This window comes from Leptonychotes weddellii, chromosome 2, assembly GCF_054177405.1.
Source record: "Leptonychotes weddellii isolate Sample4059 chromosome 2, ASM5417740v2, whole genome shotgun sequence".
In the NCBI taxonomy this organism is placed as follows: Eukaryota; Metazoa; Chordata; class Mammalia; order Carnivora; family Phocidae; genus Leptonychotes; species Leptonychotes weddellii.
Window position 1 is genome coordinate 19,407,472 of NC_138370.1, and position 14,077 is coordinate 19,421,548.

The window sequence follows — 14,077 nt, forward strand, 5'->3', positions numbered from 1 at the left end:
GTAGCTACACTTGTGGTGCACATAGCATAGAGTTGTGGAATCACTATGTCATACACCAGAAAATAATTTAACATTGTGTGCCAACTGCCAAATAAATAAATAAAATGTGGTAGTATAATCAGCAGGATTTCTTGGCCAACTGGATAAGAGAGAGGGAAGACCGTGAGGAGTTTAGGCTATGCCTCAGGATTATGACTCATTTACCTTGACCTCGTAGTTACAGATCGTATTAATCGGAATAGGAAATAGAAAAGGAGAGGGCAGGTTTGTAGGGCATAATGAACTAAAATACTAGTGTTTAGTCAGGAGAGTCAGTAGGTAGTTAGACTGAAGAGTTCTAACTTAATAGAGAGATCTGGGGTAGAGATGAAAAATTTGAAGCTGTCCACATATAAGGAGGAGATAAATTCAGAGTTCTGAGAAATGCTTCAAAAAGGGGAACATAAAATGATAGGTAGAGATATATAGACAAATAAATAGGGGCTTGCAATGAAGCCAAGAAGTAGAGGGTGCCTGGGTGGCTCAGTTGGTTAAGCGGCTGCCTTGGGCTCAGGTTGTGGTCCCAGGGTCCTGGGATCAAGTGCGCATCGGGCTCCCTACTCAGCAGAGAGCCTGCTTCTCCCTCTCCCTCTGCCTGCCTCTCTGCCTGCTTGTGCTCTCTTTCTATCTCTGTCGAATAAATGGATAAAGTCTTTAAAAAAAAATAAGTAGAAAGGAAACTAAAGTAAGAATATTATTTTAGAAGCCATAAAATGTTAAATTTTGCCATAATTGAGAAATATAAGGATTTAAGTGTCCATGAGATTTAGTAATCATTTCCATAGGTCTTTTAATCTGAGTTTTCATAATGACATTCTTGTTTTTTGTTTTTGGTTTACAGTTATGTATTTTGTCCTTTGATAGGTAAAACTATTTAGACTATTCTCAGCTGAAACTATCCTTGGCATTTATAGTCATCCATTCATTCAGTCTCATCCAGTCTTAGGGGTTCAGTTATTTTCCATATCCTAGTGACACCCAGATTTATTTTTAGATATGATTTCTCTACTGAGATTCTGACCTGTCACCAGGCTATCATGTAGACATTTGCACTTGGATGTCTCAATAGCACCTGTGAGTCAAAATAACCTAAACTGACCTGTCATCCACTACCCTTTACCCCACCAGCTCTTCATGCTGACAGACCAGTGGCCCAAACAAGAAATCCAACATCAATGTAGACCTTTCTGTCCTCCTTTCATCCTTGACCATCTCATAACACTACATTACATTTCTTCATTTCTCTTCATCATCACTATCTCTGCTCAATGGGTCACCAATATCTCTTGCCTTTCCAGTACAGTAAACCGTTAACTGTTTTTTCTTGTTTTGAATCTGTTGAGTCTATTTTTTATATTGTAGTTGATATTTCTAAAGAAAATGGAATCCTATTACCTTCCTGCTTAAAACCCTTCACTATCTCCTGATTGTTCTTGTGAAATAATTCCTTCTTCTTAAGATCACTGCAAGATTCTCTATAATCAAATTCTGCTAATGTCCCGAGCTTTACCTGTCAGTATGCTTCATTTTACTTTCCCTGTCCAATCCCACTGAACTTCTTTCAGTCCTCAGACAACTCAGCTTTTACTCACCTCTAGATCCTTATGTATACTGTTTCAGTTACAGAATATTACAGTCCTTTCACTTGATTAATTCCTTCTCAGTCTTCAGGCCTAGCGTGGGCATCTTTCCTGCAAGCCTTCTCTGGCTAACCAAGACTTTGCCACTTAATGTTGTCATCATAGCATCCATGATGTCAACTCTCACTGCACATCACCAGTGTTATAATTCCTGTTTTCTTGTCTATAGCATACATCTTACCTCACGTAAAATATAATTTCTATAAGGGAGAAAATATGTCCATTTTTCTTCATTTTATCCCCGGAATCCATTACAGTAGTTAGCAAATAATACTTGTTTTCTGTGTATTTTATGAATATACTAAACAAATGAGGAGGATTTTATTATATAAAATGAAGAATAATAGATTAAGCAAGATCATGGATAAAATGAGATGGCTTTAATCCCAAGTATAATTGAAAATATTTCTAATGCCTAGAAAAATGACCCTTTCAATAATGGAGGAGTAAAGAGTGAGCAAACAAATGGAAATTGATATAATATTTAGTTTCTGGGGTTGGAATAGACTGTTTTGAGTTGGTTTATGATGAATATCTATTTTACTTTATAGGATTTCCTGACAGCTGTGATAGGGTCACATAATATGTGAAAATATACACAAAGCTTGAGCCTTAAGTGTAAAACTTCTACCTAAATTTTTGTTATGATAACATTTCAACTAATTCAAAATAATATTTAATAATGCTAATAAAAACCCAGATATGAAGGCTAACTTAGCCTCCAGTGAGTCATTTAAATATCATGATGCTTTAATTAAATCCATAAACAATTTTATCAGTATTTCCTTATATAAACATTTTTTAATTAAATGAATTTTATCAGACTCAGGTAATCTCCATTCATGACCATAAAAGAAATACAATACTATTGATGTCATTTATCAGCATTTAGTTTCTTTCTGAATTATCAGGTTTAGCAATTCTTTCTTGATTTAAGCATGAGTATTAATTTCTTGGTCTTAGTGATGCCAGGAAAAGTTTATGGGATTTGATTTTTTCCACATGTATCTGAGTCATTTATTCTTGTCAGGTTCTTCTTACTATGCAGGGGTCTTGAAGTGAAATTGAAGACTCAGTGGTTTTACTCCTTCAAGGCATCTTTCTTTCATAGTCATTTCTTATATAAATTACCTGGTTCTGCTCAACTAAGTAAGGGCTCAATCTGATTTATTTAAAAGGCTTCCACTAGTATCATAAAAGGAGAGTTATTTTCTTGTGTTTTTCTGCAATACTTGCTACACTATGGATTTAGGAAATTTTAAATATTTGTAAATAACCTAATATTCTTAATGTATAGCATTGAGTCTGTGTGGTTTAAAAAGTACAAAACAAATAGAAAAATGAAACTAATACCCCTTTAAAATTGACTGTCATTTTTTGTTTTCTTAAATAAACAACAAAACACTATTTCTCCTTTAACTCATATATTTTTTTCTTTTTTTTAATAATGCTATGTTAATCACCATACATTACATCATTAGCTCAGTCGGTAGAGCATGAGACTCTTAACTCATAATTTTTTAAAAGATTTTATTTATTTATTTGGAAAGAGTGCGCATGCATGTGCAAGTGGGAGGGGCAGAGGGAGAGAGAGAATGTCAAGCAGACAACGCATTGAGCTCAGAGCCCATTGTGAGGCTCGATTTCAGAATCCTGAGATCATCACCTGAGCCAAGATCAATAGTCAGGTATTTAATCCACTGAGCCATCCAGGTGCCCCAACTCATAATTTAGTTTGATGCTATAGACACAAATATATTAGTTATGATTCAAAAAAATTGCTATGTCAACTTGATAAAAATTGGAGGTAAGAAATAAATATTTATTAAAGCTTTCAAAAAAACTTCCCAAAATGGAAAATCCCAGTAGAATAACTTTTTCTTTACTGAAAAGTTAAATAAAATGTCAAAGTACAGTGCACCTGGGTGTCTTAGTAGGTTAAACGTCCAACTCGTGACTTCAGCTTGGGTCATGATCTCAGGGTCCAGGGATTGAACCCCACAATGGTGGGGGTGGGGTCTACACTCAGCAGGGAGTCTGCTCTTCTGCCTCTTTCTCACACTGCCCCTCCCTCTTGCTCACATGTTTGCACGCATTCTCCCTCTCTTTCTCTCTCTGTCTCTCTCTGAAATGAATAAATCTTTAAAAAATGTCAAAATTCATCTCATCTTCAATTACTTAAATTGTGGCCTTTATATCAAAATATCTGAAAAATGCATTAGAATTATTTATGTTGATAGTCCTGGATCTCAACCAATAGCTAGAAGACTGTTAGTATTCATTTCTGGAATGTCACATTGACCCTTTTAAATTAAAAACTAAGAACTTTTTTTTGTTTACTGGTAAAAAAAAAATCAAAAAGAAAAACATGTTTGTGAAGTTAAATAAATGCTCATAGTACTGGACTCGTGAATTCAGTTTTCAGATTTAATTTATAGCATCAAGACATTTAAAAAAAAAACAAAATTGTGTATTTCTGCAAGTGCTACTTCCCTTGGAGCTAAACTTATTTGCTGAATCTAAAGAACAAAATAAAATATAGTTAACCAGAAATTAGAGTTTTATGAGTAAGTCATAAGATGTAGAATGACTGCCTTAAGTAGATAAACACAGTTGCATAGTGTAGGACAGTGCATTTTCCTATACCCATACAAATGTTTATGACACATTCCTATAATTATTGGCCAACTTTTTTTTTTTTTAGTTAGGAAAATAAGAATGATAATAAATAGTAAATGTTTTGCCTGTGATTGTATTTATGCTGTGTAATAACTTTTATTCCATGCTTGTTATGTGTTAAGCAGTATTTCATTTAATCAATCTTTTTTAAAAAAGATTTATTTATTTATTTTAGAGACAGCATGTGCGAGCGAGGGGAGGGGCAGAGGGAGAGGGAGAGAGAGAATCCTCAAACAGTTTCCTTGCTGAGTGTGGGGCTAGATCCCAGGACTCTGAGATCATGTCCTGAGCCAAATTAAGAGTTGGATGCTTAACTGACTCAATCACCCAGGTGCCCCACAAAACAATATCTTATGAGTTATTATGTCTGTTTTAGTTGGGAAAAAACTGGAAAACCTGAAAGGGCAGCAAGTAATTTGCCCAAGGTCACAGAGATAATATACAGAATGCTAGAATTCAAACCTCATTATGCCCAAATTTCCAAAATTTATTTCTTATCCAATAAATAATACTCTTTCTCTATCAGAAACAGGAGAGCAAGAAAAATAAGATAATGCCAGATGAATAATAGGATAATAAATGTTAAGGAGTACATTCATCCATGAAACATTAGTGCAATTCAATTCAACAAAGTTTGTGTTGCAAACATTTTGCAAATATCATAGTTAGGACAGTTATAAGACAGGTATAATGAGGAGATTCATGCTGTTTGATTACTTAGCCTTTTTTGGAACTGGATTCTTAAAATTTCTTTTTAAATAATATTATATATAATGCACTTATTGACAGTTTAAAACAAGTGCAAAATAGTTTTCATATTTGCTTACTATTGAATTACTATTTGCTTACATATTGGCCATTTTTATATAGTTTCAAGAACTTTTTGATGTATTTTAATTACCTTTATTCATCCATCATATTTCTATTTTCTCTATGTAGAGTGCTATATAACTTTTCTTTCCTTTACCCTACAGAATATCCCATTTATTTTTATTTCTAAGCACATAAAAAATAGATGAGTAGATTTGAAAGCAAATCAAGTTTTTACTTGAACTAACACAAGAGGAAATCTGCCAAAGTGCACCATAACATTGGAAGAGAGCACAGAATGGATCAAATTCTCCAGTCTTGAAACTTATATATTGGATGTTCTTAATTTGCGATCTATAAATGGGTTTGGGAGGTTGATGTTCTCTGAAGTGAAGGCAGATATGTTTGTGTGCAGGTATAGCCCAGAGAAGAATCCCTGTTACTTTTCTTCCAGAAGATGTGCTAAGTGAAGATTCAGAGGTTTTCAGTATAAGAACTGCAGAGTCCATGCTCATTTTGTACATTTCTAAATAAGTCATAGTTTTAAAATACATCAGATTTTGCTAATAGGATTTATTAATAAGTTATGTTTTAATATGAATTAATTATGTTCAACTATTACTAGATTATTTTCCAAATGCTAGGTTCAAGATTAGAGAAGTAGCTAACTAAGAGAATGAGAACTGTGGTTTAGAGAGCAGCTGTTTTGTGCCTTGCACCAGGCTACATGCTATATAAACATTATCTCATTTAATCTTTACTAGAACATGGAGCAGTACACCTGTTATCCCCAGTTTAGAGATAAATAATTAGAGCCAGTATATTAGTTTGTTAGTTTATTAGCCGTAACAAAGTACCAGAAGTGGGAGGATTTTGCAACAGAATTTTATTGCCTTACAGTCCTGGAGACCAGAAGTTCAAATATTAAGGTATCAGCAAAGTTAGTTCCTTTTGAGAGCTATGAGGGAGAATCTGTTCTGAGCCTCCCTGCTAGTGGTTTGCCAGGAATTTTGGTATTCCTTGGCTTGTGGTAGCATTAACTCCAGTCTTCACATGGCATTTGCACTGTCTCTATATGTGTGTCCAAATTTCTCCTTTGTAGTAAGGATAACTGTCCTATTGGATTAGGGGCCCACCCTCCCTCATCTTAACTAATTACTTCTCGATGACCCTATTTTCAAATAAGTTCATATTCTGGGGTCCTAGAGGTTATTATTTCAACATACGAATTTGGAGGAAAAGAGCACAATTCAACCCATCACAGCCAGAAAAAGATAATAAATCTAAGTCCAATATTATCTAAAGCTAGGAGGAAGAGAAGAGTATACTATGAGGACTTTTGTGATTTTGGGGGGTGTAGGGACGAGAGAAAGATAGAAAAAAGTTATACTCCTGAGTTATGTTAATCATTTGACATTTTGTGGACTTTTAGCCTTTTAGAATATAAGTTACTATTTCTCAAAAGTCGATTATAGCAATAGTATGTTACTGACCCTCTTTCTTTGTAAATGAACTTTAGCTTTAGTGAAACTTGTCTGCCTAAATTCATGGACCTCACCATATTTTTCTAAGTAGTTCAGAATGCTGGGATTTCGGGCTTGACCTTTCAAGGTGATGGTAACTGCTGCTTTTAATGCCATCTTCGGATTTTAATGAACCAACTTGCTATTCATCTATGACATTAATGTGGAGGCTATATATTATAAGCCCTAGAATTGAAACTTGGGGAACTATTCTAAGACTTTTACCTTCAAGTAATGGTTAAAGATCTTCCGGGTATGAGGCCCCCGCCAGATTTGCTCCCACATGAAGTTTGCCCATGTCGTTCTCATAGGATGATAAATATGCTATGAAGTAAAGTGAGAACAGTATCCTAATATATATATATTATTCTTCAGCATTAATCATAAGTTGCAGTAGAGCAGAGATTGTTTTCCTTCTGAAAAGCCTGTCCTTTGCACCAGCAGCCATGCATCAGGAGAAGCTGCTCCTGTAAAATGTCACTGGATGATCCATGAGAAGAAAACAGTAATCAATTACAGAGATTTCAAAATATGTAATATAATCAAGACATATTGTAGTGTGTTATAAGACATTTCAATTCTACTGAAAGAACAATAACTTATCCATAAATTATAGAACACTTAACAAAGTGAACAAATTTAAATAGCAATGCATTATATTGCAACAACAGCATTATCAGTTTAACTGTCAAATAAAGTGGCAAAGGGACAATTTGTATGTTTATTAAACCATAGTATAAAGCAAATAGTTTTAAATATTTAAATAGTTGGCTAATATGTAGAAGACACATATACAATGAATGGCAATGCCTAAGGAAGAATTTGAGATATAAAGGAGGATGTATGCCCTTTGTGGAAACTCATTCTTAGAAGAATTGATGTCAGGAATTTGATCATGATGATGGGGTTAATGTTTCCTTATGATTCCTTTTTTTTAATCATGGGTCTGCACAAGGAAAACTACTTGCCTCATTGATATGTGTTTGCAGTAAACACTATCTTTAGTCAACTCCTCTATTATTTTTTTTTAATTTATTTATTCATTTGAGACAGAGAGAGAGAGAAAGAGCATGAGCAGGGGGAGAGGCAGAGGGACAGGGAGAAGCAGGCTCGCCACTGAGTCAGGAGCCCGATGTGGGCCTCGATCCCAAGACCCTGGGATCACGACCCGAGCCAAAGGCAGACGCCTAACCATCTGAGCCACCCAGGCGCTCCTCAATTCCTCTATTATTAACATTAGTTGCAAATCCACTAATTTTACTGTCATACTACCAAACGGTTTGATTTGTTTGCAACTAACTTGGCACAAAAAACAATAGAACCCTAAAAAAGTCACTCTCCTGCCATTAAAAATATTTGTCATTGGGGAATTCCCGAGGCTTTCATTAGAGATGAACATTCAGTTGTGATTTATTTACTTCCTTTGTGAAATGTGGTAGTGCAGACTCTTTAAGAAAATATTGTTATTCATATGCCTTTATTGACCCTTTTAGAAATTAAATATACATATATAAAAGTGGTTCAAAAATATAAGGACTGATAGAGGCACCTAGTAATCTGGTACGTAGTAAATATTTATTGAGTATATAAAGAATAAAATGGAAAAGAGAAATATACTTTATATGCTAAAAATAAAAACTATGCTAAGATCTTATATGTGAATTAGTGAAGGTATATGCTAAGCTATATAGTAACAAAGACACTCAAAAATGCAGTGACCTTGGGACACCTGGGTAGCTCAGTTGGCTAAATGTCTGCCTTCAGCTCAGGTTATGATTCTAGGCTCCTGGGATCCAGTCCCTCATCTGGCTCCCTGCTTAGCAGGGAGCCTGCTTTGCCCTGTCCCTCTGCCACTCCCTCTGCTTGTGCTTCCTCTCTTTCTCTCAAATAAATAAACTCTTTAAAAAAAATGCAGTGGCCAACCATAACAATTTATTTCTCCCTCACAGAAAAGTCCAGAACTGGGTGTTGTGTTCCATCAAGGGTTGGGGAAGCAATTTTGTTCCCCAGGACCATTCGGAACTCAGGTTCTTGTCTTGAGCTATCATCCTTTAAATTATTCACAATTTTTAGCATGTTTAAACTGGCTACCAGCAACATGACTACATCCCAACCTCAGAGGAGGGGAAAAAGAGTGAAAGGCAATCATCTTCTTCAAGGAAAAGGGTTAAAAATTGTAAACATCACTTCCATTCATAACCCATTGGCCACATAAAGGTGCACAGAACCCTGGAAAATGTAATCTCTAGCTGAGATTCTATTAAAAGGAAGAGAGAAACATATATCTTAGGTAAAAATTTGAAATCTCTGTCTAAAAGCACATAAGGTGACTTTCCCCCTCCTGTAAAACCCATGAGGTATATTAATTATTCCTATTATCCTAGAATCTGCCTTCTTTGCTTGTTATGTGCTCAGCAGCTGGATGGTTGCATGCTTCTTAGGGATGTTTTACCTTATTCAAAGAGGTGCTTCTTTTCATTACAAAAATATTTGAGCACTATCTATATACTTTCTCTTTATTAATTCTGTTTTGGTGCAGGCTAATGTGCTATGAAAGTTGCTTTCCAACTACTTAATTTATTTTACAAGCTTGATTTCAATGTCTAGTTTTTCTTTGCTTTAATGTTATATTCTTCTGCTCGGTTATTAGTGTTATTATGCCTTCTTGTATCTACATTTTTTAATTTTAAATAATGCATTATGGTAAGACATAGTTAAGTTCAAAATCAATGAATAGAGTTCTGATAAGGTCCGGGAGGGTGGTTTTTTTGTTTCACTGTGCTCCGGGAGAGAATTCTTTCCTCTGAAGTATCAGGAAAGGGAGAATCTTTATAGTGCACACGTGTTCTTTTATGTCTGCTACAGAGGAGATCGAGTAGATTCATGAGGTTTTGCCTGAACACAGGAGGAGTTTTGAACATTACCTGACTTTATTTCAGTTCTCCACATAGGCAACTAACGTAAAAAATGAAATGTCTTCTTTTATCTAACTAACTTTATTTAGAATTTTAAAAATAACTTGAGGCAATATTCAGTATAACATCAGTATAACATCAGTATAACATCAGTATATATTTACATTTATTTATTTATTTATTTAGTGCTATTTATTTATTTATTTTAAGATTTTATTTATTTGACAGAGAGAGAGAGAGCATAAGTAGGCAGAGCGGCAGGCAGAAGGAGAGGGAGAAGCAGGCTCTCTGCTGAGCAAGGAGCCCGATGTGGGGCTCAATCCCAGGACCCTGGGATCATGACCTGAGCTGAAGGCAGATGCTTAACCATCTGAGCCACCCAGGCACCCTAGTGCTTTTTATTTATTATTGGCACCTTTCAGTTTCCTAATGTATATCTTACGTACTATTCTCACATAACATCATTGTTTCTTCCCTGAAGTGTCACCTCAGTCACTTGCCAACTTTGAACAGTCACCTTAATTATTTTCCCACTACTTTTTTCACTAGCTTCTAATCTATCTTGAATAATGAAATATTTATTTCAATCAAAACAAAACCAAGAAAAACAAAGAGAACCATAAATAATAACCCACTTTCAGGCAACACCTCATTACTGTTTTCTATTATTTAAAATTGGCATGGACTAACTAATTGTACTTCTCTGTATTCTGATAACACTTCAGCTAGAGAACCAGTGTTTGTGATGGAAACAACACTGCACTTAGACTTTTTAAAGTTCTGTGCTGGATTATAGGACAGAGAAATAAGAACATAAATCCTGCCCTCAAGAAACTCAGAAAAGCCTCATGTTGTTCAATCCAGTGGTCAGTTCTCACTAGGCATCAGCTACATTTGATGGCTGTGCACTCCCCTTCTTGGTTGTCAGGACAACACATACTCTGAGTGTTCCTCCAAACTCACCAGTTAATCTTTTTGTTAGTTTTTCCTCCTTTGCTGGTTAGTTACCTCCTCACCTTTGTTAATTTCATCCTCTCAAACCTCTTCTCTTTGGAGGGCTCCATGGCTGAGTCCTTGGGCCTCTTCTTTCTGTACAAAATCTGATGACCTCTTCCATCCTTAGATCTCTAAATACCACCAATGTGGTGACTTATAGCTCCAGATTATATCTACCGACCATACTGCTCTATTGAACTCCAGATTCATATATCCACTTGGACATAGAAAAGACAAAACTGAATTTCTATTGTTTCCACAGAACATGTTCTATCTCAATTCTCCATCTCAGTTTATCCTTACCCCATTATTACATTTACCTAGGCCAAATATTGGTATTATATTTGACTTAACTTTTACTCAACCCCCCTTTCAATTGGTTAAAGGAAAACTTGGAGTATATCTTTAAAATGTGGTATATCATAATGTGTCCAATCCTCATGACCTCTGTGGCTGTTACCCAAGACAAACCTTAAACATCTCTGATTACTTAGTAAGTCTCCTTAAGTCAGATCACATTATCACTCTATTAAAAAAGTCCTCCACTGATTATACTTTTTACTGAATGAAGATAGTCTTTTTAATGACCACAAATCACTGCATGAACCTCAACCCTGCCCTTTTACCCTTCCAGCTTCCCCCAGTATTCCCTGCCCCTGCTTCCACTACAGCCACCCTGGTCTTCTATCATACTTTGAATATTCTTGGAGAATTTATGATTTAGGGCCTCTACACTGGCCCTTCTCTCTGCTGGAATTATCTTTCTCTGGATATCTGTATGGATTCCTCTCAGTAAAGCTTACCTTGAGGAACATATTTAAAAGTGTAGTAGGACCTATTCAACCTGTCTCTCAAATTGATGTCCCTTTCCAGCTCTTTCTTTCCTCTGAAGCACTTACAGATATACCAGATAATTTATTTTTCATTACATTTATCATCTGCCTTCCATTGTAAAATATAATCCTTGCTAGGGTAGATCTTTTTATCTGTTTTGTTGCCAAATTATTGTAAGTATCTAAAACAGTACCTGGCATATAGTAGCTGCTCCATAAATATCTGCTGAGTATGTGAAAGAGCATGAAGTTAGATTTTACCTATCATTTAATAGGTTATTCCCATTTTACTGAGTATGAGGAAATAGAGGCTGAGAAAAATAGAGGCTCAAGGATATCTCTGGACTGTACATTTTTTTTTATTTGTAAAAGGGAAATGATATCTATTTTATCTACTCCTTAAAGCTTAGTTTGGTGAAACATGCCCGTTTGTGGAAATAACTTTTTACATTTTAATGTTCTAGAAACACACACACAAAGATTTACACAAACTTGCTTTCCCACATAATTTAACATAAATTCTCTTTCTAATCAGAAAGGAGTTTACAATATTTCTTTTTCTCCTCTGTTATTTTCATAACCATATCATCTTTCTTGCCCCATGACCCTTTGCTTCTCAACCTAGCTAAATACAACTTTTTCTTGAAAACTCAGCCAAAGCCATTTTTCTATCTGGAGGTCTTCCTTGAAAAATCCACTTAATGTTTATTTCTCTGTTCTCTGAACTTCAAGTGCATTTATGGTTAGGACTGCAAAGCTTAGAAACAAGCAGCCCTGGCTTTTTGTCAAAATACATTTCTGGAAACTGCATCATAAAACTTATCATTTTAAAGCTTAAAATCTAAAGATAGAGTTTTCTGGCCAAGGCCGTAACTTAAATAAATCATAATGAGACATCCTAAAAGTCCAGATAAAAGAGACGTAATTTAGAACTGTAAAATGATTCTCCAAATACTATAAAATTGTAAAATATAGTACTTTTTAAGAGTACTTTCAAAAGTCCCTAATTTTTTTTGTTACAGGTAACACAATTTTCTTGAATCATAAATTTAATACAAAAGAGGTATGATAACTATGCACGCATCTGTTAAACATATAACTAATACATCTTTTTATTTTCTTAGTATTCAGAAAGGCTTTGGGTAATAAAAAAAGCTGGCAAGAAATGCTTTAAGTTGGTACTTTTTTTTCTCATAGTTTTCTATTAATCAGAATTATTCTATCTTTCTTAGAGTTGTGTTCCATCTTGGAATTATTTCTTTTCAAAAATAACTGGATTGCCCTTTTCTTGTTACTAGAAGGCATGATATTATATGAAATTGTATTGAAGGAATGTGAAAAGTGGGTAAAATGGAAAATAAATGACTAAAGTAGTTGGTAGATAGGGAAGATCAAACTAAATGTAATTGTGCTGTGCCTCTCCAGTGAAATTTTTAATTTTCTGGAGGACAGAACTGAGATAATTTCTTGTATTTAATTTATATTCCCTTCATTCACTTATCAGTGCCTTGTGTCTCATATAGAATGTGGTATATATTAATTCTAATTACTTATTGGATGATTATATAGTTTTCATTATTAATATAATTAATATTTTGGTGCATATTACTTGAAATGATTTTTAAAATAACACATTGGATTGCAGCCTCCCAATACTCACAAGTATATGCAGAATTTAAGTATCTTTTCAAGGGGCACCTGGGTGGCTCAGTCAGTGGGACCTCTGACTCTTGATTTTGGCTCAGGTCATGATCTTCATTGTCAGGTCAAGCCCCACATCTGGCTCCACTCTGGGTGTGGAGCCTGCTAAGATTCTCTCTCCCCCTCTCCCCCTCCCCACCCCACTCTCTCTATAGATAGATAGATAGACAGACAGACAGACAGATACTCAATATTAATGTCCAAAGCCTTGAGAGGCAGAACCCTCTATAGGGCTGCTATTGTTGTGGGCTGGCTGTAGTTAAGACCCATGTCAGGAACATCTGGGTTGGGGGAAGCAGGACAGGGGCCTATGCAAGGTGGGAGAGGAGAAGATGATAAGAGGTCTTCAGTGACATGGTAGGAACAAAGGTTACCAAGCTGAGGGAATGAAACATGGGTATGGAATAATAAAGACTGTGATGAAACCATACTCCCTCAAACCTCACCAAATAACTATCAGAAGAGCTTACAATTCTTATCTTGGGAGCAGAGAAGTCTCCCTTTTTGTCACATCTAGAGTAACAGGATCTGCTCAGGTCTCATTCATTATAGAAAAAAGATTGAGCTCAGCTTGTCACTCTTCTGAGGCCCATGATACTCCAAAAACCCATTTTTCACCCTAAGAGAAAGGGTTGAAATGTTTTCATAAATGTCTGTGAAGGTCAATGTGTAAATAAAGAGGGCTATAGAGTGGAAGGATAGATGTGGCAATTAATAAAATTATCTCCCTTCTTATTGAAAATTATTCTATACAGACACATACCAAAATTTACAAAGGTAAAGTTTATGCATTTTTTAAACTGCAAACAATACAATTTGAGTTTTACTATTTTTTGAGTTTGACACTGCCATTTATTGGTTGTTACCAAGGTCTAAAGTAAAATATAGTTATATCAGACATAAATTAAAGGTGTCCTTACATAGTAGTCAATTCCCCTATA